General features: G+C 42.4%; 1 long non-coding RNA gene across 1 annotated transcript; it reads left to right on the top strand.

Moving 5' to 3' along the window:
- The first annotated feature begins 836 nt into the window (after positions 1-836).
- On the top strand, positions 837-24,241 carry LOC115574703 (uncharacterized). Its single transcript, XR_003982563.1, has 3 exons — positions 837-993; positions 1,512-3,555; positions 18,241-24,241. It is a non-coding gene; the product is annotated as an uncharacterized LOC115574703 (long non-coding RNA).
- The last annotated feature ends 541 nt before the right edge of the window (positions 24,242-24,782 follow it).

Below are 24,782 nucleotides of genomic sequence, written 5' to 3'. Positions count from 1 at the left end.
AATGTGTGGCAAGACACATCCGGACTCTATCTCGCTCTCTGCCGGCGCTTCTCTCCCTCTTTCTCTCCATCCCTGCTCACACAAACCTAATGGGTCTGATGTTTCATTTATTTGTTCAGCGACTCGGTCGCCATTTGTCAAACTCAATTTCCATTTTGGATGAAAGTGTTCTTTTTCCAACATGTACATTTGTGCGCGGCCGCGGTTACATAAACACTCTTGACATATGATGTATATTCTCTGTTTAATCTTTCATTTGATTTGCAGCTGTGGTCTCTTTCACTGTCCCCTCAGTGTGTTGTGTTTCATATTGTGTGTTGTGTGGCTGCACTGTGCACCCTGCTCAGGTATGCATGCATAACACAAACCTCGATGTGTGCTTATGTTTCGGCAGGACGTGTCTTTCTTTTCTGTCTGCCAGATGGAGAGAGAGGGAGAGGGACGGTGTGTGTGTTTGTGTGTGTGCGTGTGTGTGTGTGCGCGCATGCGTTTTTCCACACATGCATACACGTGAGAAAATATGAATGCATTGTTAGTGTATTATTCATGTGGCGGGGTTATGAATGGATTTCACATGTCCTGAGAGCCAAGTCCACTGGGTTCTCGAAGCTTCTCTCAGTGAGCGAGGGGTGAAAGAAGCAAAAGAGAGAGAGAGTGTGGGAGGTGGGGAGAGAAGAGAGGAGAGGTGGGGATGGAATATGGGGGCTAGGCAGAGACAGAGGGTGAGGAGGGAGAAGAAGGAGGAGAGGAGATGGAGGGGGAGATGGACAAATATAGAGAGAAGTGGGGAGAGGAGGTGGGGAGAGGGAGGGAGGAAAATGAGGGAAACACTGTGGGAGAGACAGAGGGAGGAGGAGGAGGAGGGATGAGGGATGCTGCATTTCAGTGATAGCACAGACTGAGACTGCTGGAGCAGACAGAGGGATGGACAGAATCGATGAGAAAGGTAGAAATTAGGAGAAAAGGAGAGGCGACGACAGGATTCCCACACAGGTAAACAATATCAAACAACGATCAACCTATTCCAAAATATTGATTGGAGATGTTTGAAATACTGATAGCTGTGAGTGATCAGATGCTGGGAGAGGCCTTTCTTCTTCCACAACAGCTGCATCAAACATTTCCTGGATGTCACCACAGAAGAGCAGTCGACCACGTCCTAAATCCATGCACATGTCAATCCTTCTCCTCCATCTCTTTATTCCCCCCTTCTTCGCCAAGCTCCTCCTCTCACTTCACTCCATATCCATCTAACAATCATCTCCCCATTCCGCCCACCCACACAAGCTTCTCTTCTCCACAACCTCCCCCATCATCTCCTCCTCCTCCTCCTCCTCTCCCTCCATATCTCCTTTGCTGTCACTTCCACACATCCTGAGGGCATCTTTTTCTTTTTTATCCATCTCCTCATATCCTTCTTCTGTCCCTCTCTACTGTACTCTACTGCGTTTTCAGGGAAACGTTTACTGCTGCTTTAGCATTTCCCTTGTCTCTTTCTGTCTTCTCTCCAGATTGTGACAAACGCTTGTGGAGGGAGCAGCAGAAAGAGAGGGGAGGAAAATAAAGGGGGTAAACTTGCATCCATGACCACAGACACCTGAAACCACCTGTAATCAAGACTGCGAGCAGCTCGCAAGAACGCAGAGTCCTGCCTCGGTAGAGGGGAAGTGAGTCTCTCTCTTTCTGCCTTGACTGTCCCTCCATCTTTTCTCGTAGATTTGAGAAAGAATCCTGAACGGATCCTGAGGTGTGGTTGGAGAGAAAACAGAGGAACATTTGCAAGCTTCTGGAAGGAAGAGGGAGGAGAGAGCAGCATGAGTCAGAGCACAGCAGCTAGAATACTGTGTGTTCTGCATGCAAGAGGAGAGGTGGAGGGAGTTAGAGAAACAATAAGAGCAATATAGGGGGGAAATCAGAGAGGACTCGAGCAGAATTGAGCAGTCATTAAACAGAGGGATGACAGGATGAGTGAGAGTGAGAAATAGGCCGAGTGAATCAGCTCGCCAGAGGGACGGGAAGGCGAGAAAGAGGTTGAGTTCAGAAAGTGGAAGGTTTGGTGTGACGGAGGGGTGTTGAGGGAAGGTTGAATGAAGGTTTGCTGCAGGGGGTGGACAGTGGATAGGAAGCCGTGAAGGACAGGCTTAATGAAAAACTGCTACAGTAGCTACAAGGACAAAAAAAAGAAAAAAAGTGAGTGAGTGCTTCTTGCCACTGGGCGGGAACATGACTGTGGGAGGACGAGCTTCAAGAAGGTTGACCAAGGAGAAGAAGGAGGATGGTGGACCGTAGAGGTGTGAAAAAAGGAAGAGCGCGGTAAGGAAGAAATCAGGCCAGATCAGAGGAACACTTAACGTCCGAGAGACGAACACTGAGGAGCAGAGAACATGTCAACGCGCAGCGACAGGGACATGGAAAACTTTAGCCGTGACAGCAACACAGCAAGGAGTTCCTGTTAAATATTGATGCTGACAGGCCACTCTGCGAAGAGCTCGCTCCTTGCACCGCAGAGGGCGGAAATACAGAAGGAGGAAACACAGCTGATTTTTTATTCTGAGGCATTTTTACACAGGAACAGACAAGCTGTTAAGTGCGTCAGATGACTGAAGCCAAGTGTGCTTAAGTCGAGATGTTGCTACAAATTTAGACAAGGCACACAAATTAGCCAGGAGGATTTCTTTGACTCCTTTATCAGCCAGCTCTGCAGTTTCCTGGGAAGAGTGACGAAGAACTGGACCTTTCTGTGAGATCAAGAACCTGGCCGGTGATACAGATTTCTGCTTTGGATGACATGCTGTCTCCGCACTGACAGGCACTCTGAGGCGCAGACAGCCAGATGAAAGAAGCCAGACGCTGCTGAGGCATTCATAAATGTTTCCTGTTTTTATTTCTGTCCTGGACTGATTGGAACTGTTCCAACTAGCTCTAAAAATGTCCTCGTTACAGAGAGCCCCCGGAGGATTGTTGTTGTGGCTCGAGGAGATATAAATGTGGAGAAATGCTTTGACGTGCGTCAACGAGAACTGGACCGGGATCCACACTTTGGTTTTTGCGATGGGTGATTCTCCAACTTGATGTCGCCAAGAAAGACTTCCCTCAGAAAATAACGCAGAGAGACACAATGCCACGGTCTCCATTCAGCTGCGAACAGACCGGCTGCATGTTTGTGTGTGTGTGTGGCTGCGTGGGGGCGTAACGGCTGTCGAGGAGCTTCGCTGTGTGTGTGTGCAGAGCTTTGAACCCAGCTGTGTCTGAGTGTGTTTTCAAAGCATCGCCCCAAGCTCTGTGTGTGTGTGTGTGTGTGTGTGTGTGTGTGTTTGTGTGTGTGTCGACTGGATTCTCCCCACCAGCGACAGAGCTGGACCTGAACAGCAGTGGTGAGACGGGGGACAGGGAGGGGGAGAAGAAGGAGAAGGAGGAGGAGGAGGAGGAGGAGGAGGAGGAGAAGGAGGAGGCGAGAGAAACCAGCAGGACGGTGGAGAAGAAAAAACTGACAACATGCTCGGATAAAGAGAAGAAAGAGAGGAGCTTTCGGCTGCCCCCCTGGTGCAATGTGTGGTGAGTACACGTCTCTACATTTACACTTTCATGGTGAGTGTCCGTGGGTGTGTGTATGTGTGTGTCCACCAATGAGCATCGCTTTCCCTCAGGAGGTTGGCCAAGGTCAGAGGTGAGGGGTCCATCAGAGGACTCAGACTATTAAGACAGGTATTGGATGTAGGTCATGTGATCTGCAGGTCCAGTGGGGTCACATAATGTCTCCATCCACTGTTACACACAAATTAATGTGGGTCACATGACACGGTGGCCAGTGAGTCATGTGACATCCAGCCTGGCACCTGAATGTGAACTGAGCCAACCCCGTACACCAAGACGCCACACAGGCTGCGTACAGTGTTGACGTCAATATACACACATTTGTTTTAGTAGCGTGTTATAGCCCTGCACGCTGCAATCAAGAATGTATCTCTCTGTTTCCATCAGCAGTTTCTGTGTAATAATGTGAAAACATTAACAGACGTTAGTAGTTAAATCACATTATAATATTTAATGGCCAGAGAACGCACTGCTGTACCTGTTCTGCAAAGCATGTCAACGTTAGAGCTGCTGGAATCGTTTGATTAAAATGATCTGTCGAAGAAAAAATTTGCTGCTCACTGTCATTAATGAAGAGTCTTTAGGCTTCAGACTCTTGGTTGGACTTTTGATAGACTTAAGACTAATCAACTGTGAAAATAATTGTTAGTCGCAGCCTGAGTGAACAAATGGCTTTTCAATATGTGGACAAGAAAAACTAGACAACACTCTCGCTCCATGAGACATGAAGTCAGGGGCTAAAATCAGAGAGGGCTGACACCTCTCAGTCCTCTGGATGGAGTAAGGCTTTTACTCGTTGTGAATTAGTTGTCAGGCAAACTGTGTTTCTGTTCAGCCTGATGCTCGTGTGTGCGCGAGAAATATATATGATGCAGCGCTGCAACTCGAAACAAAATTACGAGCTAAATATTTCGATGATTGTTTTTTCGTTCCAGTGATTTTTTTTCAAGAAAAAATGACCAACACTTGCTGGTTCCAGCATCCTAAATTATTTTTATTTATTTATTTATTTCAAATTGTGATTTTTTTATATGAAGCATCAACAAAAGAAGGCAATTTTGAGATGTCACTCTGGGTTCTGGGAAATTGTGATGAGCACTTTTTACCTTTTTTTTTGTTGCATTTAACAGACTAAGCGATTCATTGATTATCGGTCAAAATAAACAGCTGATAAAATGATGATGAAAATAGTCATCTGAACAAATTCATGATTCCATGAGATGTGATGTCTGAAGCTGAAATCCGAGATGACAGATGCCTCTCATGCCTCTGGATGATCGGGAGGACGGCTCTTACTTGTTGTGAATGTTTCTGTTCGGCTCGGTGCTTGTGGCTTGTATGAGAAATGTGTTTGATATCACAGCAGCGAGCGCATCACATCCTGCAGGGCAACGCTTTACTTTCTTGTTGTTTTGCGAGTTTCACAGCTGGGAACCTATCAAAGCTTCAGACAACGATGTAGTTTATCGAGCGCGTAATGCTTTGTGTTAAAAATGCCATCCCTGTTGTTCCAATGATCTGCACACACACTTTGGTCACATATTCCCCATCATGCTCATGAAAACATCACATCATGGAGCCACTCCATCTTACAGTAAAGCATGCTCACGCTCTCTTCGCCTCTCTGGCTCTTCCTCACACACACGTCGACACACAGACTATATGAAAACACACGTGCACAAACGAGGAGGAAGCGGGGCCGCGGCTGAGGCGAAGTGACAGCCGCTTCTTGGCTGCCGGCCCTCTTATTCTCTAGCAGCGCTGGCCCGGCCGACCTCATAATGAGGCTGTAGAACGTTCAAGTGTCATACGGACAACATCATTGTGTGCATCAGCTCATTGTGTGTCTCTGTGAGAAACAGAAACAAGAGGCTTTGTGAATACATCATACAGCATGTGTGTATTAACCTGTAGCCCTCGAGGACCGAGATATCTTTTGGCAGCACACAGTTGGTCTTAACAGCTTAATCTCAGCCCCCACACGCTGCCTTTATGTGTTTATGTGTTTATACGTGTTTGTATAATTGATCACCGCCTACACTGAACAGATAGTCTGTATTGTTGCCAACACTGAAGCTGTGAGACAATTGATTGAGACTTTCAGTGGAGTCAATAACTCTACCGATCAATAACTCCAATCTATACTGCTGTTCCTCGGCTCACTGCTCACTACCCGATAGACAAAGTGCGCCACATAGATCTCAATTTGTTTGGATTGCATTTGACATTATTAGTATTATGTCTTACTTACCAATAATCAGATGCCCCGGAGAATCGTTTGGGTTAGAGGGGTCAAAGTATCCAGCGAAAGTTGTCCCCTCTCATCTACCTGCATTTCACTCTATAGCAGGCATCATTTGTGGTTATTTTAAAGTGTCAATAGTCTAAGTGACAGCTGGTGGTTATTTTCCTGCCTGTGACAGGCAGAGATATGAGCTAGATTACTTTTATTTATAAGTACTCGAAGGCATTTCTTGCTTTTATTAGATAGTGAACAGACAGGAAATGAACAGAGAGATGAGCGGAGGTGGGGGATGCAGCAGAGGTCTCCAGCTGGACTCCTGGAATTGCGATTATATGGTTAGCGGCTTAAAATCCCCCATAAGACCCCCATAGGGACACCCCAACACAGATTAACTTGCACTGAATGGAAGACTGGGAAGATAAGAGTTTGTAGGGAATGGCGATAACAGAAAACCTGCTGAGTTTGGAGGAAAGCGCAGCGTCTGAACAAGGTCTCCGAGGCTGTTGTTATGGAGACAAAAGGGCAAAAACAGATGAGAGTCACAGAGCCTGTCCTCATGTCAAAGCATCCTTGGGCAAGACGCTAAACCCCTAATTGCTCCCGATGGTCAGACCAGCAACTTGCATGGTAGCTGACTGGCATCTGTGTGCTCAAACCATCATTAAATGGGTGTTTTCAGCTTTGTAATTCTATTTAAAGGTTCAGTCATTTAAGGTAAAGGTATTTTTTTCTCTGTGTGCCCTCCCAATATGAACTGTCATTGTTATCTGTAATGTGGTGTGTGTGTGTGTGAGTGTGTGTTTAATGATTGTGGTGTCTTCCACATACAACACAATAAAGCTTACTTGATGTCTGGAAGTCATAGGTGGACATTGTGAACAGGAGGGGGCTGAGCACACAGCCCTGGGGTGCTCCGGTTTTGATCAAAAAAGCAGAGAAGGTCTGACTACTAATCTGCACCGTCTCATAAACAGACCCCTGACAGTTCAGATCACCTCCATCATCTGCTGCAACACAAAAAACAACTGGAAAATGTGCAAGTGCCTGATACTTTATAAGTCAGTAACTACCGATAGACATAGCGGTGTGTGTCAGTAAGAGAGGGAGAGAAGAATATGAAATGTTGGACAAAAAGATCAGCCAATGCTTTGGCAGGCATGGATATTAGACTGACACTGAATAGTACTTTGTTGTACTCATTTTCCACCAAGTATCTACTTGGTACAGACAACAATAAGGAGCATTAATATTTAAAAGGAGTTTCGGACTTGGACAATGACTGATGTTCATAGGCATCATGCAGTGTGTGTCAGTGAAAGAAGGAGGGGGAGACAAAATGACTGACAAAGAAGGGACCCATAGAAACTTTGAATCACATGTCTATGTTGAGGCATGGCAAAGCAACAAGGACCCAAGGAGTGGTGGGTTTTTCTTTTTTTCACAATATGATAAGAGATGAACAAGCATCGCTTTAAAGGGATAGTTAGTTTTTTTTAAGTGGGGTCATATAAAGTACATATCTATAGTCAATGTGTTTCCTACCGTAATCACCGATCAGCGCAGCTTCAGTTTGGAAAAGTAGAGAGCTGCTCCAGCCCAGAGGCTCAGCTTTGTACTGCAGTGAACGGGGTCCAGCAAAAAAGCAAAATTAACCACCTAAAACAAGGCTCACCTAAAAGTTTTTTACATCAGGTCAAGTGTACATTGTATAGGTAAAATTCACACCGCTTTACATCACCGTCAGACCACGCTTTCTTTTGGCACTACATTTTCTCAACTGCAGAATCCCCGTATCCCTACGCATGAGCGCTAATGCGGAATGATACGGAGAGTTAAGTTTCGTTTTTATCGAAAGTAAACCTCTCGTCCAGCAGCTGGGCCTTGCGCTGTATTCCGCCGCTCGCAGATCAGCTGTTGCCCAGTTACGCTAGTGCTTAGGGATACGGAGGTTCTGCAATTGAGAAAATGTAGTGCGAAAAGATGGCAATGTAAAGCAGTGTGAATTTTACCTATACAACATACACTTGAACTGATGTAAAAAAAAATTACGTGAGCCTTGTTTTAGGTGGTTAATTTCGCTTTTTTGCTGGACCCCGTTCACTGCAGTACAAAGCTGAGCCTCTGGGCTGGAGCGGCTCTCTACGTCTCCAAACTGAAGCTGCGCTGATCGGTGATTACGGTAGGAAACAGATCTATAGATATGTACTTTATATGACCCCACTTCAAAAAAACCGAACTATCGCTTTAAGAGCTGAGAGGTAACTATCATACTGTCAAAGCTGGAAGTTCAAATGAGTTTCCTGAAAATGTTCAATACTATAATGCAGAAATGAACAATAAGTTGAAAAGGCTCAATGTTCTTGGTAGAATTTTAAAGTGGACTAGGTTAATGAAGATTTAAAGATGTACAGATAGAACGAGAAAGAGGAAGAAGTGAAATAATGGGGGAAAGGTGGAAGATGAAGGGGATTCGGGGAGGATGAAGGAACTGGATGAAGGAACAGGACAAAGTCAATGAGGACAGGACGAGACGGAGAGAGACAATATTAAGTTGATTAAAGGCAAAGTGTGTCCGTATGTGTAAGAGAATGACAAAAGTGGTAGAGGGAAAGAGAGAGAGAGAAGAAATGACTAAAATGTAAATTCAACCTGAAACAGATCGAGGTTTGACTTTATAAGCGGTTAAACTCACTACAAAGAGCTTAACAGCAGTCCACCAATCAGAACCAAGGAACAACATGATTGGAGGATCAGTCTATTGCTTGAAAGTGCTGTGTCAGACCAACAGAGAGAGTTTGAACCTGGAGCAGATGAAGGTTTGAATTAATTAACAGTTGAACTGAACAGAAAGAGCGTAACATCAGACCTCCAATCAGAAGAGAGGAACACTCTGATTGGAGGATCAGTCTAATGCGTGAAATTGCTGTATCATTGAGAGAGAGTTGGGGAGAGAGCTTAAAAATGCTTACTCAAAGAAAGCAGACTGCTATTTTTTTACTGCTATTGCGTACATGTAACATTTGTGTGAGAGGAGAAGTAGCCAGACGAGTACACGTCTATTTTATTGTTGTAGTGTCAAAAATTTGCAAATGAAAGCGATTCACAAAACCTAACTCTTTTAGGCTCAAAATTAACATTGGTGCTTATGAACGAGTTGTCTAGACCTGTTTTTCGCTTGAAAGTGTCCACAGCTGAAGGAAGAAGGTGCCTACATCAATCACACACTTTTCTTATGAGGCAGCATCACAGGAGACGTTGTTTTTTACCAGCAGCAACTAAGCCTGACTCCAGAAACAGCTGAAAGTGAACACGATGAAACAGTAAAACAAAGCAGATGAAAGTACAAACAGGACCAGAGAAACTAAAGAGATTCAATTAAAAGCTACAAAAGTATGGGGAGCCGAACACACTGACTTTTAAAACATCTCCTGCACAGACATGAGTAGAGTATTTGATGGGTCTTTTGTTACGAGTTGGACACAGTCGCTAGACGTCACCGCTCAGAGGTGGCTTTGACCTACTCTCTTACAAGAAAATAGTGAAAAAAAAAAATAGTGAAAACAGTGACTTGCACCAAAGAAGTGATACACAGAGCACAGGTTCAGAAATCACACAGTCATCAAGACAATGTCATCGACGAGGCAGATAGAAGTGCTAACAGAATCCTTAAGTGATCCGGAGGAGCAAAAGGACAGAATAATTGTGTCCTGCAAGGAAGAGAGAAAGTGCTGTCTCCAACGCATAGAGCTTTTGTCCTGAGAAACACATGAGCTTGGAAGTTGAGCTTAAGAAGACACGAATAAGAAAAGCCAGGAGCTGAATGTCCTCATTAGAATAAATATCGAGCTAAAGGTGGACCTTGAGAAACAAGTGCAGACCTTACAGAGGTGTCAGAACAAACACAAGAAATTACAGGCTTGGGAGTCAGAGAAGATCATGGGTGCACATTACCGAAGAGACAGTAACAAATATGCTTATGTGACTGAGGTTTGAGTGTGGACGTCCCAATGGAGTCATGCTTCTGGCCGCCTTATACATGTAGGTTAATAATGTGGGTACATTTTTCAGTGTTATGAACAAGAATTCTGACATATTGCACCTCTACGAAAAAATATACCCATGATAGGAGCTTGTTTTGCATGTGGAGAGGGGAGCCCTGGCATTAAAATCGTCTGGAGGTTGTAGTTCTTGTTTTCCATAGAGACAGGGATTTTGACAACACAGCAAAATTGTTGGCCAAAAGCAGAGTTATACTTACAGTTCACATAATATAAAAGATAGCTGTAAATGGCATTTATGCTTGTAACACGCTACAAACCATATCTTCAGTGATAAAGGTACAAATATTTATCTGCATTTTTTTCGAGCCCACGTTATAGACATCCAGATTTTATACCCTGTAACTGTGTTTACACGCAGACACATCTGACAGTGAGTCAAATCAGTTATCGTGTTCCTGAAAGAACATGTGGGGAGGAGGATGAGCAATGAAACATTCATTCAAATGCTTTCTTTCTGCTGGCTCGATGATAACTAACAGCTGCCGGCCGTGTGGCACAGGTGACGAGCCGGTGGCTGTGGGAAAGGAAATGAGATTCATTGCCATCAAAACGTCCTCTCGAGGGGGAAACAGAATGAAATTTGCTTTTATCAGAACTACCATCAGCCCTACAACGAGAAAGTAATTTAACCATCCCGCATGTTTGATGTTCATTTTATGTTAAATCGTTCGACAATAACGCATAAAGATTGTGGATTACAGACCTTCCCCGGACGTGTTGCTGAGTCTGGCCAGCGGGCACATACATTAGTAAACTAAAGGTCTCTGAATCATTAGCATCCTAGAGATGATGAAGACGATAAAGCTCTTCATGCATTCTCGGTTGCTCATTAACAGCATTGGAGTCACTGCCAATCAGTTCAAGTAAAAACTTTCGGGACATCCAGTGCTGGTTCTACTGTAGCCACACTGTAGCAGTTGCCAAACTAGGTTCACACAAGTGCATGTGTACTTTTTATGCTGTATACTCCTTTTGTCAATGAGATGAAGTCAGAGAGAGAACAGCAGGGTGAGGATGCAGAGATTAAATGCATTTTTAAGATGAAGGTTCAGATGCTATCAGTACATTTGCACCGTAAAACTTCACTTGACTGTCTGTCTGTCTGTCTGCTGGTACGCTTTCTATCTTATTATATATTGTGTTACAATTTGATTTCTGCCTGAAGGCACACATTTTTGAAGGTTTTCACCTCACATAACACGCAATACTCTTCGTCACCTCTCTGCTCAGTCTCTCTGTTTCTGTCTCTTTACCTCTCACTCTCACTCTGGTCCTTTCAGGCATTTTTAATGACTAACAACTGGTTTTAGTACGATAAGGGAAAGCTCCACAGAACTTTTTTTCTGTTAGGGGTGGAAACATAAAATTTGCTTGCGGAAACTTTCAAGTCACATGGCTGCACACGGCGACATGAAAATGTTCGATTTTGCGTATTTATCGGGCCCGATGTGTTTTGAATATCTTGAAAAAACAAAACAAAAATAAGTGTAAATAACAGAACAATTTCACTGTGGACATTAATGTGTTATGGATCATTTGATAGAAAGCATGTCTCGTAATCAAGCCACGTGAAAAGACTTATGAAGGCTCGAGGCAAAACTATTTTTATCAGTCCCTCCACAAATCTTCAGTCCTGTGATTAAACCAATCCCCGTATCATCTGTAAGAGACTGTAATTTTGTTCCATCTCTGCAATGCTGCTGGAAAACAATTTTCCTCACGTAATACTGCAGTTCAAATCCTAAGTGATGAGCCTGTGTCAGATACAATCACGCCTCATCCTCAACAGACTCCACCTATTGAAAGCTTTCTAAAAAGCCTAGAGGGGAACATTTGGTTCCTGAAGCTTGCGGAGAGGAAACACTACCTGTGTAATGACGGGGAAAACATTCCTTCAAGAGCGCCTTGTGGTTATGTCTGCACACAGAAGTGGTTTCAGGCTATTTCAGGACTATTTTACTTTATTAGAGACTTCTTCCTCTTCTACTTAAGCAATCTCTTTTATCTCTAATGGAGTAATTTAAAATATGCATCTCACCATCTCTTTCCCTTCTAGATGATTCCACAAGATTACCTTGGCTGTGGATTGCAATGTAACCTCTCAGACTCCCACGGTAATGCACGCTGCACCGCAGATGGACCGCCCGCTGGGAATTTATATCACACCCTACATGAATTAATTTGACAGTGAAATAAGCAGAGCATCTATCTGCACCAATTGTTGGGAATATTATGTATGAGCTCATTCGGCGGGGGAAGCCATTAGTGAATTCCCCTGTGTTGCTCGCCGTTTGTCCCTGCGCAGCATGGCGTCCTCAATGTTTCGCTTCCAAAACAAGTTGACTATCATATTTGTGCGGCTTTTGCAACGTGCAGGTTTAATTACACAGCTGCCCGACACAGCAGGGAGAACTTTTTGAACTAATCCCTCAGGCTGGAATTGCCAAACACAAGCTTTAATTTAAAAACTAACTGTGACGAAGATTTGTGACGAATAATAAATCATATTTAGTAGTTTATATGAACTTTTTGCTTGTATAGTTGACAAGGTTAAAAAGTCAGACAATCACATCTGATTCCTCCTCCTGCTTTGTTACAGTCATGCAGAGGCTTGAGTGGCCGAAACACAATGGGCGTATTCAAATATTAATTTGAATGACTAAATGCTTGAGCTGCTGCGTCTCATTAAGTCTCCATGTTCCTGAAGGGAGGGGAAGGATGGAGTTGAGGTGAAGGAGAATATCTCAGAATGCATTATGGCATAATAATGTGCATGCTTAAATATGCAGCATATGTATGTGTGATAAATCATGATTATTCTTTATCTGTGGAGGGGGGCTGCGAACCAAGCACTGACTCACTCTGACTGTTTTCTTGTATGCACGTGCACAATGAACACACTGTGACAGATCTAAATCCTGTGTATACCAACAGAAGGATACACTATTATATCATCTGTATTATTATTATTATTATGATCATTATTATACTATAGCAGTATGACTGAATATGACTATAATCACCCCCTGTCTATATATGTGTTTGTGTGCATGCATGTACAAATGTGTGTGTGTATAACTATATGTATATACGTATCTATATGTGTATATGTGTATGTTTTTTTTTCTCTTTTCTCTCCCTCTCTCGCTGCTCTCACTGTCTCTCTCTTTCTCTCTCAACCCTCTTCTCCTTCATTCTTCCCTACACTCAGAAGCTATACTCTCGACTGCACACACTAATATGACACTGCCACTCATACAAATATCCAAACATACTTAAACACACACTGTATACTCACTGTATATCACTACAATCACTCCCTCTGGACACTGACTTGTTTTGTAAACTTTAGCACCAAGAAGGTCAGATCAGAACATAAACCACTTAGGAGTTGAGATTTTCATTATTTGCACACATTTTTGGTACTTCAGTGCAACAAAATACCAAACTAATATTGATACTATTAATAATGATATAGCACCTTTCATATATGAAATTCAACTCAAAGTGCATTACAACAAAAAAACATCTGCTTTACATGAATAAAATAGAATAATCATAAAAATAAGGATGGCTTGCAATAATTACTGTAAATAAGAGGGAGAATAAAAAACCTGTTAATAATACTAAAATCTACAGACCATCTTGCAGTGGGATAAGACCAGCTGCAGTGCCCATCAGAATGTTCCAGTTCTGACCCTTGATTACTCAGGAGTTATTCCTATGTTATTATATGAGACCACCTCATCTTCGAATTCAACCTTCATTTTGGTCACAGCTGCACAGGTGTAGAGTTTCCTGACTGTGTCTTGCATGGTTGTGGCGCTAGAGTGGACAGTAAATTAAAACAAATGTGGGACAGACATATTACCAACAAGGAAAATACTCAAAATTGCCATGACACATACACACAGACAAACACACAGACAGACAGACAGACAGACAGACACACACACACACACAAACACACACACGCTCACAACGGATGGGAAATGAAACTCTCTAATAATAGTTATAATAGATTAAAGATAAAAACTAAATAGAATGCATAAAATCAAGTAAAATCCAACATTATCAAAAAAGTACAGGATAACTTACAACATCATGGTTTGGGGTGGTTTAGTTTGTTGATTTCCTGTTTTATTTTGTAGGGACATCCAAGCATCATGTTTCACCTTCTACTTCCTCTCTTTGTCTATTTTCCTGCCTGTTTTCGCTCCTCACCAGTGATCCATTAGTTAATCATTCCCTGTGTATTCAAGCCTGGGTTTTGTCTATGTTTGGGTTCCCTTTTGTGTGACTCTGACAACTTAAAGTACTAAACTGCAATACATCATCTACAAATCAAATGTAAGAAAACACTTCCTTTTATCACGAATCAGAGGTGTCATTAGTAACACGCACATCACTGGCACATTTGGGACAGCTGCCTTAACTTGTAGTAAAAGACAACACATTTCTATAATAGCCTGTATTTCATTTGACAAAACCATGGGAGAGTATTTCTATGTAATTCACTGCACATACAGTATTACAGAATATTTATGTGACATAAAACCTGCGTAAATACAGCTTGTATAGACCGAAAATTCAGGTGGATAAAATGAGACACTGACAGGTGGCCAGTTCTATCTAACAGCTCCATGAAGTGGACATATACATTTTCATTTTTTTGCAGTATATAGTTTACTCATCTTTAATGCTTTGCTGCCACTTTAAACAACAACACCACCTGTTCAGGTCAACACTTGTATGGGCAAATCAAGGCCAAAATGTCTGGATGTTGTCAGAAAAAAACTCATCTGTGTTGGTGTAACAAATAATCTCTGATTTGTATTTCTTTTCATCTATTGTACTTCGAAATCTTGGCTTCCCCGTTTTTTGTCATTTCCCGGTTTTCTTTCTCTTTTATCTGTGCGCTTTATGGCCCTGAGGTGTGCCATGCATTCCCTCTAATTGGGTTGGAAATAATGACATTACACTGCTGAATGGCTAAGCTGCATCAAAAGATAGTGCCTCGTCCCTGTCCTTACTTTACGTACACATGCATGCGCACGCGCACACACACTCACACACACACACACACACACACACACACACACACACACACACACCCATGGGCTGCCAGAACAGCTGCTGGATGTGGAAAGGTTTCCCCTGGCACCAACAAAATAAAAAAAATGGAACAAGTGAAGGAAAAAGAAGAGGAGACAAGAGGAGAGAAAGTTTTCAGAATCCATCTTCATCTTTTTGCTTTGTTGTATTTACGGTAGAGTCTTTGATGTCAACAAGTTGTGATAAAAGTTGAGATCAACCATAACAAAACATCCTAAAACTGTTCAATTTTAATTATATACTGTATATAATTTTGTGCTTTTATTGAAGCTACTTGTTCTTATTTGTATTTGCTGATATAACTGACCAGTGGACCTAACTGACTGTACAGTTCAATGTAGTGGAAATCTCACTTCCTGTGTTAAGCCCAGGAGTCATTTTCATTTTGGCACACACACACACACACACACACACACACACACACACACACACACACACTGTCCTCATCCCAGCCTCCCCGTCTCTCTGTGCTGCTAAACTGTCTCAGAGGACTGCAGATAATTCCCTCATCAGCGTCCGACCTCATTCATTTTTAACGGACACCATTGATCCCACATCAGCGCTAACGCTTAGTGAAGGGCGAGTGGGGGACGGATGAAGGACCCTGAGGGATTTTAACACCAGAACGAGAAAAGAAGTTGCAACGCTTTGATGACTGAGTGCCAACTGAAGTAGCCAGAATATGATTGAGGGCCGCACAGGAAAACACATAAATTTGTCACATAATTCATTATCGATCTCATACTTTGATTTTAAATTCTTTAAGCATTGAATTCACAGGAAGCTCATGTTATCTTTCACCTCTGGTCCATCGACAGTAAGCGCGGATCCATTTTCCCCAATACTTCCTCATACCCTAAGGACTGTAAGTTTGTTAGTCGTTTGGTGAGGTTTAGGCACTAAAACAATTTGGCTTTGCCTTCACAATGGACACTGACAGCAGTCTACTGGGTGAAAGTCCTGAGCTTGTATGACATCAATCATTCGTCCCAAATCCCACCCTGTGTGGAATTGTCACACTTTATAGGGGGGACTGGGGTAAGATGAGACATTTTTCATATTTAGGATCACTACATCAAGGCAATCATAGTTTTGTTGCTAACTAATATATCTACATATATTTCAGGATGTTGTGCATCCCTTCAAACAAACAGAATGAGTGTAGGCATAACTGTTTCCATAATATAGCATGTCCAAAAAAAGTGGTCTTGTGGAAAAACTTACCCTGTGTATGGGGTAAGTTGAGCTGTATCCCTACTACCCCCCACCCTGTAGCTCATAGATACCACAATTTATCTACAAAACAAATTTAAAATTATCTATTTTGGTCTAAACACAAGTCTCATTAAACTTATGATAGACTAAATTCACTTTCAAGAGTGAAAAATGTTTTTTTGGAAATAAATGTCTGACCACTGTGTTTCTTACCTTCACAGAATCCATGAAATTATGCCTTCCTCCTAAATATTTGGTCACATGATCAATGTTTTTTTTACCATTTCCCAGCAACAAGGGGTGGTTCAACTTACCCCAGTCTCCCCTACTCCTTTGTCTGACTTCCTCCTTTGCTGCCATAATATTTACTATGGCCACTAGAGGTCATTTCTAACATACAGACAAATTTGGCACATGATTTGTGCATTCCACTGTGTAATGCTGCAGCCAGTTACTGAGATGGAAAGGTGTAGTGACTCTGCTGCTATCTACTGACAGTGACAACAGCATGGGTAGCTGGATTGATGATGTCAGGAAGTTGTCCCCAATAACTAATGACGGTGCCTTTTGTGGATGGTGATGTTAACATTTAGGATTTCACAGTGTGGATACTGGTTATGCAAATATCCAGAATAGATAATTGAAAAATAGAGAAAAAAAACTTGACCATCTGCAACAATTCAAGTTTTCAATGTCATTGCACTAGCTTGTTAGCATAATCAATCAAAAGCTGAGTTTGATCATCACAGAGCAGTTATATTAATAAAACAATTAAAAAATATGAAATTATCAAAGTTTTTTTTTAATTAATATTATCTAACAATGCTTTAGGTACACAAAATGTAAGTAGTTAATGATGAGCAGGTAAGGAATTAATCAGGAACAACTTGATGATTCATGACTCGTTAATGAGTAATAATTGAATAACTGTAATTGAGGACTACTGATTCAGTAATTCGTTAGTCTACTTGGTAACTACTCTGTATTATGTTTCACTTGAGGTACACACAAAGTCAAGATCAACAACTCATGGGGGCAGTGGTTAGTATGTTGATTCCCAGATTTTTATGAACAGGTCACTCCCTCATTGACGCAGTATCTCCTAGCCTGTTCTGAAGTAACTTACCGTTTTCTGCTAGATAGTCCTCAAATGAAAGTTTGCAACGACTGCTGGCGAAGCTGGGAACTGCACAGGTCCTTCCAGAATTACATTTTTCTCAAAAGTAACTGGACACATAAATAAAAAAGTAGAACACTGTTCACTTTTTAGCACAGCTTGCGAGAGATCCACAACAGTAATGGTAACTTGTCTTCTTATGCTACTTCCCTGAATTTATGTATCGTTGCTTGTTTGATGCATTAGTAGAGTAGTGAATTTAGGCTTTTGAAAGGGAAGGGCTGAAATGAAATGATTACTGTAAGATTTAATGCATGCTTTTCATGTCTATGTTTGGGGGCTGCACAAAGCCTATCTGAGCGCAGCCATTGGCCTGCAGGTCACACTCTGAGGAGTGTGAATGTAAAAACAACACAGGCTGTTGGCATTGTGTAGGATGCTATCTTGTCAAGTTGGCCTCGTCTTGAGTCAATGGGATGTGAAAGTAGAAACAAGTAGTGAACAGAGGTGAGAAGTGGAGGAAAAGAGCGAAAGTAAACAGGATGTTCGCCAAGAAGAGGGGAAAAGAGGATAAAAAGTTCTGGAAGAATGAGGAAAATGGAGGACAAACAAAGACAAAATCTCATTTCATTCTTCACTGGTTTTAAAGTTCTTGCAGTTATGTGATTAATATTCAATGCCCAAATGCATGCAGGAAAAAGGTTTTCAGTCATAAAAAAGAGTGTGTGTGCGTTTGTGTTCTCATATTTTAGGGAATGAGAGCGCCAATTTTCAGCTACTCTATGTCAGAAACAATTAACCAGTTTCTTTTCTGTCTCCCTCTTATCTCCATTTGCCCCTCTCCTCTCTTTAATTTCAACTCTGTCCTCCACCCTCCCCCCCATCACATCCAGGCGTCGCGCCCTGTGGGGGTGGGGTTCTGTGATGGTAACCATGGTCCCCGGCGGCCGCTATGTCTGCAGCGCTCATGCGAGAGAGGACGACTCCGGGAACGACCGCGAGGAGCGGATTCTAGCCGTGCTTGGCATCATCGGAACCATCCTCAATCTTTTAGTGGTCATATTTGTCTACATCTACACCTCCGTCACCTAAGGGTCCTGCTGTGAGCGAGAGACTTTGGCGACTGTCACCGACTCTTCTCTTTAGGTATTCAAGCACTGAGAGGGTTTGAGTATTCGGAGATGTGAGAATCATTGGCAGCATGTTCAGCTGGATGGCAGCCAATGTATATCTACACCCACTTCGATTGCTTAAGCCTTGAGACAGCTTCACTCTCTTGGCTAAAGACTGCTGCCAATCACAGAGAGGGAGCTACAGGTGGCGTCGTTCACTTTTAAACTGTGTCTACACTTTTTCAAGACATTTTCACTCGCAAAAGACTGCTGTTTCCTGTCTGGTGACGCTGATATATCTGTGTATTTATACTGATCCACGACGGCATAGCTCTCTGATCTGACTGTAATCGTGTTTGACATGTGTGTGGCTTCTCTTTTCCCTCAGCAACTGAGCTCCTTTAGTGAGACTGAAAATATTGTCACTGCAAGTTAAATCTATCTAAAAAAGGCACCACTGAGTTAACTTGCTAGTAGTAGGAAAAACTTGCAGGCCTATCAACTCCTGAGCACCCTCGATACAAATAATAATCACTCTTTTTTGTAGTTAGTCCAGTCACTGACAAGGTTTTTCATGGACCTCACGTGTCCACACCTGAGCACACCAGAGGAGAGGTTCCTGGCCGTGCTGGGGGTCATTGGCATCGTGCTCAACCTCCTGCTGCTCATCTTCGTGTACATATACACCTCCACCTGAACACGGTGTCGGTTATGAGACGCGACTGACGACACCTATGCCTAACAGCCAGGTGGGGCAGTAATCATATCCTGTTCCTCACACACGCATAAGCAGATCCTGGGGATTATATGACACTCTAGGTGGGTTTCTGTGCCTAATACAAGAGAATTTAGAGCTTAAGAGAAGGAGATTTGCTCACACTCATTTATTATAGAAATACACTTTGCAAAATGTAAGTTTTTTGTATGAATTTGTGCCCTACGGTTAGTGTTTTTGTGCATGACGACATGTTTAAGCTTGCATTCCTATAATCTTTACCACGCTTTCGACCACAATACCTGCTGTAAAGACTATAATTTCTAACAGTAATCCTGTCTGTTCTACATCCTTATTGATGTTAAAAACAACCAAACATGGAACCAGAAGGTATTAGTCTTTCAGTCTGTGCGGCAGCTCTGCACGCCGTCAGAGATCCCTTTGTGGAAGGTCGCTACCGCAGAATAATGGTCTATTTTCTGCTGTCATGTTTCTGTGATTGGATCTGTAAGCCAGGCACGGAGCAGCACCGGAGAGGGCAGAGCGTGGGACTGAGACAGTGTCACATAAATCGAGACAGCCTTCCATTGAACACAAAGGCACGCAACAGGAGCACAAGAATCAGGTGTGAAAAAAGAGGGCACAAAACCTCCGCGCGAGGCCTCGCCATCTGTCTCGGAAGTCGTGAAGGCAACACAAAAAACTCCCCGGGATTGGGTTACAGCCTTTCCGACGAGGCTGCATGTCACTGTGGATGTGACTTTAGGTTGAAGCACTCTAATGGAGGAGCGAGCCTAAATGCAGCTGACGTGCGAGCAGCGAGGACTGGCCTGAATCTTCACTTAATCCTCGTCATCCTCTTCTCCACCAACAAGCTAACGCCGGAAAAGACATAGTACTAAGAGGATTCACGCGACTCTCTGTTGTCCTTTCACATAGCACAATGCATTTATATCTATATATACTGTACAAACACGCACACACACACATACACCTGTGAGCTGAAGCAGACTGTCATACACAATCAGTTAGACCTTCAGGACCCCAGAAACTCTGACCGCTCACTTAACCTTTCGCAATTTTACATATTGGCTTGTGAGAAGAAGTGTTCCAATTTTGATAATCATTGCATATAATACCCCTTGTTACATTGTGTGTGTATGTTCTTAGTTTTAGTGTCGACTTATCATCGAGTGTTTTGTTTAGACGGGTGACTTTTGGACAAACCTGTTAGAAAACGTTTAACAAATATCTCTGGTTGCGATGGCCACAGTTTATTTTCAGAACGCTCAGGAGGTTCAGGGTATTCAAGCATTTCCACAATTTCTATCTGTTGCTTCGCTGAGTTACAAAACAGCAACGGGAACAAATCAGCACTGTTCATATTTCAGTTACCTGTAATGCATATGCAACATGCCTTAAAGCTCGATTCCAACAGGCGCGGGCCGCGTTGTGTTCTGGCTGCGACACAGACGCCGGAGTTGATCACAGTCGTTCTAGCCCGTGCTTTGTGATTCCACCAGACGTGCTGCAGCATACCAGCTCCTCTGCTCCACTTAGAATAACCCGCCAGGTCTATTTTTGATGGAAGCCGGATCAAGCTGTAACAGATTGAGCAGGGCAGGGAGTCAGACGCACCAAGGGTACGCAGCATCCAGTCAGTTTTCAAAATAAAACAGCCGGTCCACACTCAGCTGTATATCACATCACAGCAGATCGGAAAAATAACTTGATTTGGTGTTCTTTATGTATTCATATACAGATTAGAACCAGATAATTGTGAGTCAGTTTCTTTACCGCTAAAACAGAGTGTGTACTGCAGGGCTTGAGACTCACGGCGTCCTGTCCTCCAGTCGGGGACGATGTACAGTGTGCTTGATAATACAAGCAGTGACCAGGTGGTGGAGTTGTGGCTTCAGGGCACAAAGACTTCACAGAAACACCAGACAAAAGAATATGGGACACATCATTTTTCCCAAGTTCTGTCTTTTTTTTTTCTTCCTTCCTTTGACTCGATCATTTTAACTACTTGCATGGCAGAAGAAAAAGACCAAATCAACAAAATGTGAGCAGGCCACCGTATCAGTCAGTGAATGCTCCTCCTCAGCGGTGTATGAAGTTGTGCGGAGGATGAAACGAAACCGCGTTGAATCAAACAGTTAGGACTCTTTCTTTCTCGTCATACAGATATAAACGGCCCCGCCACACACACACACGCGCTACTTGGCTCTGTCCTCATAAGTTTAATTTTGCACCATCTTTCAGCGCACATCAGGAGATTCGACCGTCAGCGGGCTGAGATCGGTGTGACTCGCACATTTACTTCCTGTCACATCTCATAACGGTACAGTTGAGTTCGTAGGGCTAAATCCGTTTTAAGTGTGCACCAAGTATAAGCCACCTTTGGTTTGCCAGATGTCTGCTGTCAGACCGTGACAGTCGAAGCCACAGCAGTGCAAAAAAGCACTCGACATGACTGAAATACCTTAAAGTAGTTAAGATATTATTGGTTCATTTTGGGCTGCCTTTAAAAGGGCCACTAACAAAATGATCTAGCAACTGTTAAGCTCAGGTTTACTTAGATACTGGTTAGGGATAAGATAAAATGGGCCCAAAATAAACACTTCTGCCAATATTCAGGTCAATAAAATGATCCTTCAATTATGCACATGCAATGCAAACTGTTGGCAAGGTACTTTTCCTGTTTTGCCCAGGATTTATATATATTTGAAAAGCATCTACCGGTCAGCCATCATGACAAGAGTAGGCACAATAGATGTTGATTCCACTACGGCAGATGCTCTCTGCAACTAGGTGGAAGAAATATGTGTGTATATCAGCAATCAACCAAAATATCGGCAAAAAATCAAATTTCTTGCTTCCCTAATATGGGTTTTAAGGCAACATTTTCTACTAAAGCCCCCTTTATTAAGAGTTTATAAGCTGTGACTGACAGATTTATCAGTAGTTGTTAAATTATTGACAAATGCTCTATATATAATTTAGAAGCCATTTATAAGAACGAGCTCTGGGTTCCCCTTTGAATGACGTTTATCCACTTTGTTATAGGGCAAAAATTTATAAAGGATTTATGGGTTGTCACGGATTACATAGATAATGATGTAGCAATCAATCTACTATCATGTATTATCATTTATTAAAGGATAAGTTCACCCAAAAATGAAAATTCAGTCATCTACTCATCTCCAAGAGACCTGAAATTATTTAAAAGAAGATATTTACTCCCTTGACGCATGGCCAAGCTTGTCCATCCATTTGAGATGGGTAGTGCGCTTTTAGCTTAGCTGCTACAGTGAATATTTCTGCTTTAAAAACTAAACAACCTCTTTTAAACCAATTGTGGGCGGCGAGTAGATAATGACTGAACTTTCGACTGGTTGAAGTTATTCTTCAAGTTATTACCAACATTAATAACTGTACTATTACCATTTAGATATTAAACGCTAAAGTTCCTCATAAAGATTTCTTATTCTTCTAGAACGCAAATTATTTATCAACAACTGCAGACACAGTTGGTAACTACTCAGCCTATAAACCCTTTCCAAGGGCACATTTGTACCACGTTAACCAGTGTGGGGGTTTCAAAGGCCAGTGGTAAAACTAATATTTTTAGACTGAATCAACTGAAAGACATTTATTTTGTACAAATATTAAATCTTTCTAACTTAGAATTCAAATGTCAGTATATATTAAAAGACCAGATGAAACCCGGGAGACATGTTATTGTGTGTACTGCATGCAGCTCAAGTTTTTGGTCGAGACACGTTTTGACATGAGAAACTCACTGCCAAGCTGACCAATGACGGGAGAGAGCCTAGAGGGCAAGTCCTGGCCATCTGCTGTCCCAACAGACATTCAGTCACCTCCTCAATGTACACACACACACACACACACACACACACACACACACACACACACACACACGCACACGCACACGCACACGCGCACACGCACACGCACACGCACACACACACAGCATTGACTTTAACCATTCAACTCAGATGTCTAAAAAAAACGGAATTTTAACTGACTTATGACTTGTGTTTCATGTAATGCCTGTATTTTGGTTTATCCTTTTACAAGGGAAATAAGCAAACGTGTGCACAGACAGTATGCTATGGAAACAGTCTTCAGTGCCAGAGGAAAAACAAGTGCATCAGGGTACACCTGGGACCTCCATCCACTGCCCCAGGCTTGGAGAAAAAACACAGAAAACAAGACAACGGCGTTCAAAGACAGGCTAATGTTCATCCTGAGCCGGGGCCAGCCGGCGACTGTGTTATCTTCAGCCAAAGCTAAGACGGATTCTCATGTTTTTTCATGGCGCATGAGCTGAATTGATTTTGAGCCTGAGAGGGCACACTGGACTCAAATGACTGTCTGTGTGAGGCTAGACAAAAGAAAATAATGTGGACAAGAGGATCAGTCAGATATTTTAATGTTATTTCAGAGCAACAGAGCTGAAGAATATTGAGTTATCTTTGGAGAAAAAAAGAAAGGTTTGCATGGGAACGTTGAGTTGTTAGGGCCATGTTTTGCACAAATCTGGGCATAATGGATTCCAGTATTTTCTGCACTGCTGCAGAACATTCTGTTTGTTTTGTTTCGCAGTTCACTCTACTTTAAACTGCAAATGATTTCCTGAGCAGGCGGGAGCAATGATTCAGGTAACTGCCAGGTGAAATGATCCTTTAACCAAAGTTTTGTGCCACAGGCTGATTTACTGACAAACACATTCCAGGACAGCAGCTGCTATAGTTGAGACAAACTGTAGATCTGATATTAGAGAATCCAGGGAAGACTCCCCCACTAATAAACAATGTCTGATGACGTTATTTTGTCAAATGAAAGGAACTGTGTATTCTAGAATGGTGTACAAATATTATGTGCATTTCTGACGAAGCTGACAATGAAATGGTTTGTTACGATCCTTGGGAGATATCGTTGAACAAATGCTGTGAGATCTGGTTTACTTTCATGTAATGTTTATATATATGATGTATAGTTGTAGTAATGCCAATTAAAATGTAAAACACCAATTTCAAAGAGTTTCAGTTGTGTTTTCTCTGTATAAGTCTTGGAAAATCTCACACTTAAACAAAAACTTAAACTGTTGGTACTACAGGATAAAATGGTGGCAGTTAATGTTTCTGCAAACCCCAAAACACGTAAGTTAACATTTGTACGTGTCATATCGCATCGACATTACATGTTTATGACCTAGGTAGCTGGTAGGCGAGGAGGCTGCCAAGGCCCTGACCAGAGTTCAAGACTGCGTTTCAACATTTGTAATTATGGAACCAGTTATATTTATATTGCCATATATTTCCTCAGTGTGACACAGAATATCATTTTAGCTATGTTTGTGGTGACCAAAACTTGTGTTTTAAGCCTAAACAGAACCTCTCCTGACACTAACCAGGTGTATGTTTTGTTTCTGAACCTAACCTAATGATAAGCACAGTTGTCAACATAAATATCAACATCAACATATTTGTGGTTTGCAGAAATGTACATCGCCAACTTTGATTCTGGCAATTCCGACAATCTCCAGCTTTGTGCAGCCGATAACTTTAATTTTATAATA

Source organism: Sparus aurata, chromosome 2 (assembly GCF_900880675.1).
Source record: "Sparus aurata chromosome 2, fSpaAur1.1, whole genome shotgun sequence".
In the NCBI taxonomy this organism is placed as follows: domain Eukaryota; kingdom Metazoa; phylum Chordata; class Actinopteri; order Spariformes; family Sparidae; genus Sparus; species Sparus aurata.
This window is presented reverse-complemented; position numbering and strand designations above follow the sequence as displayed.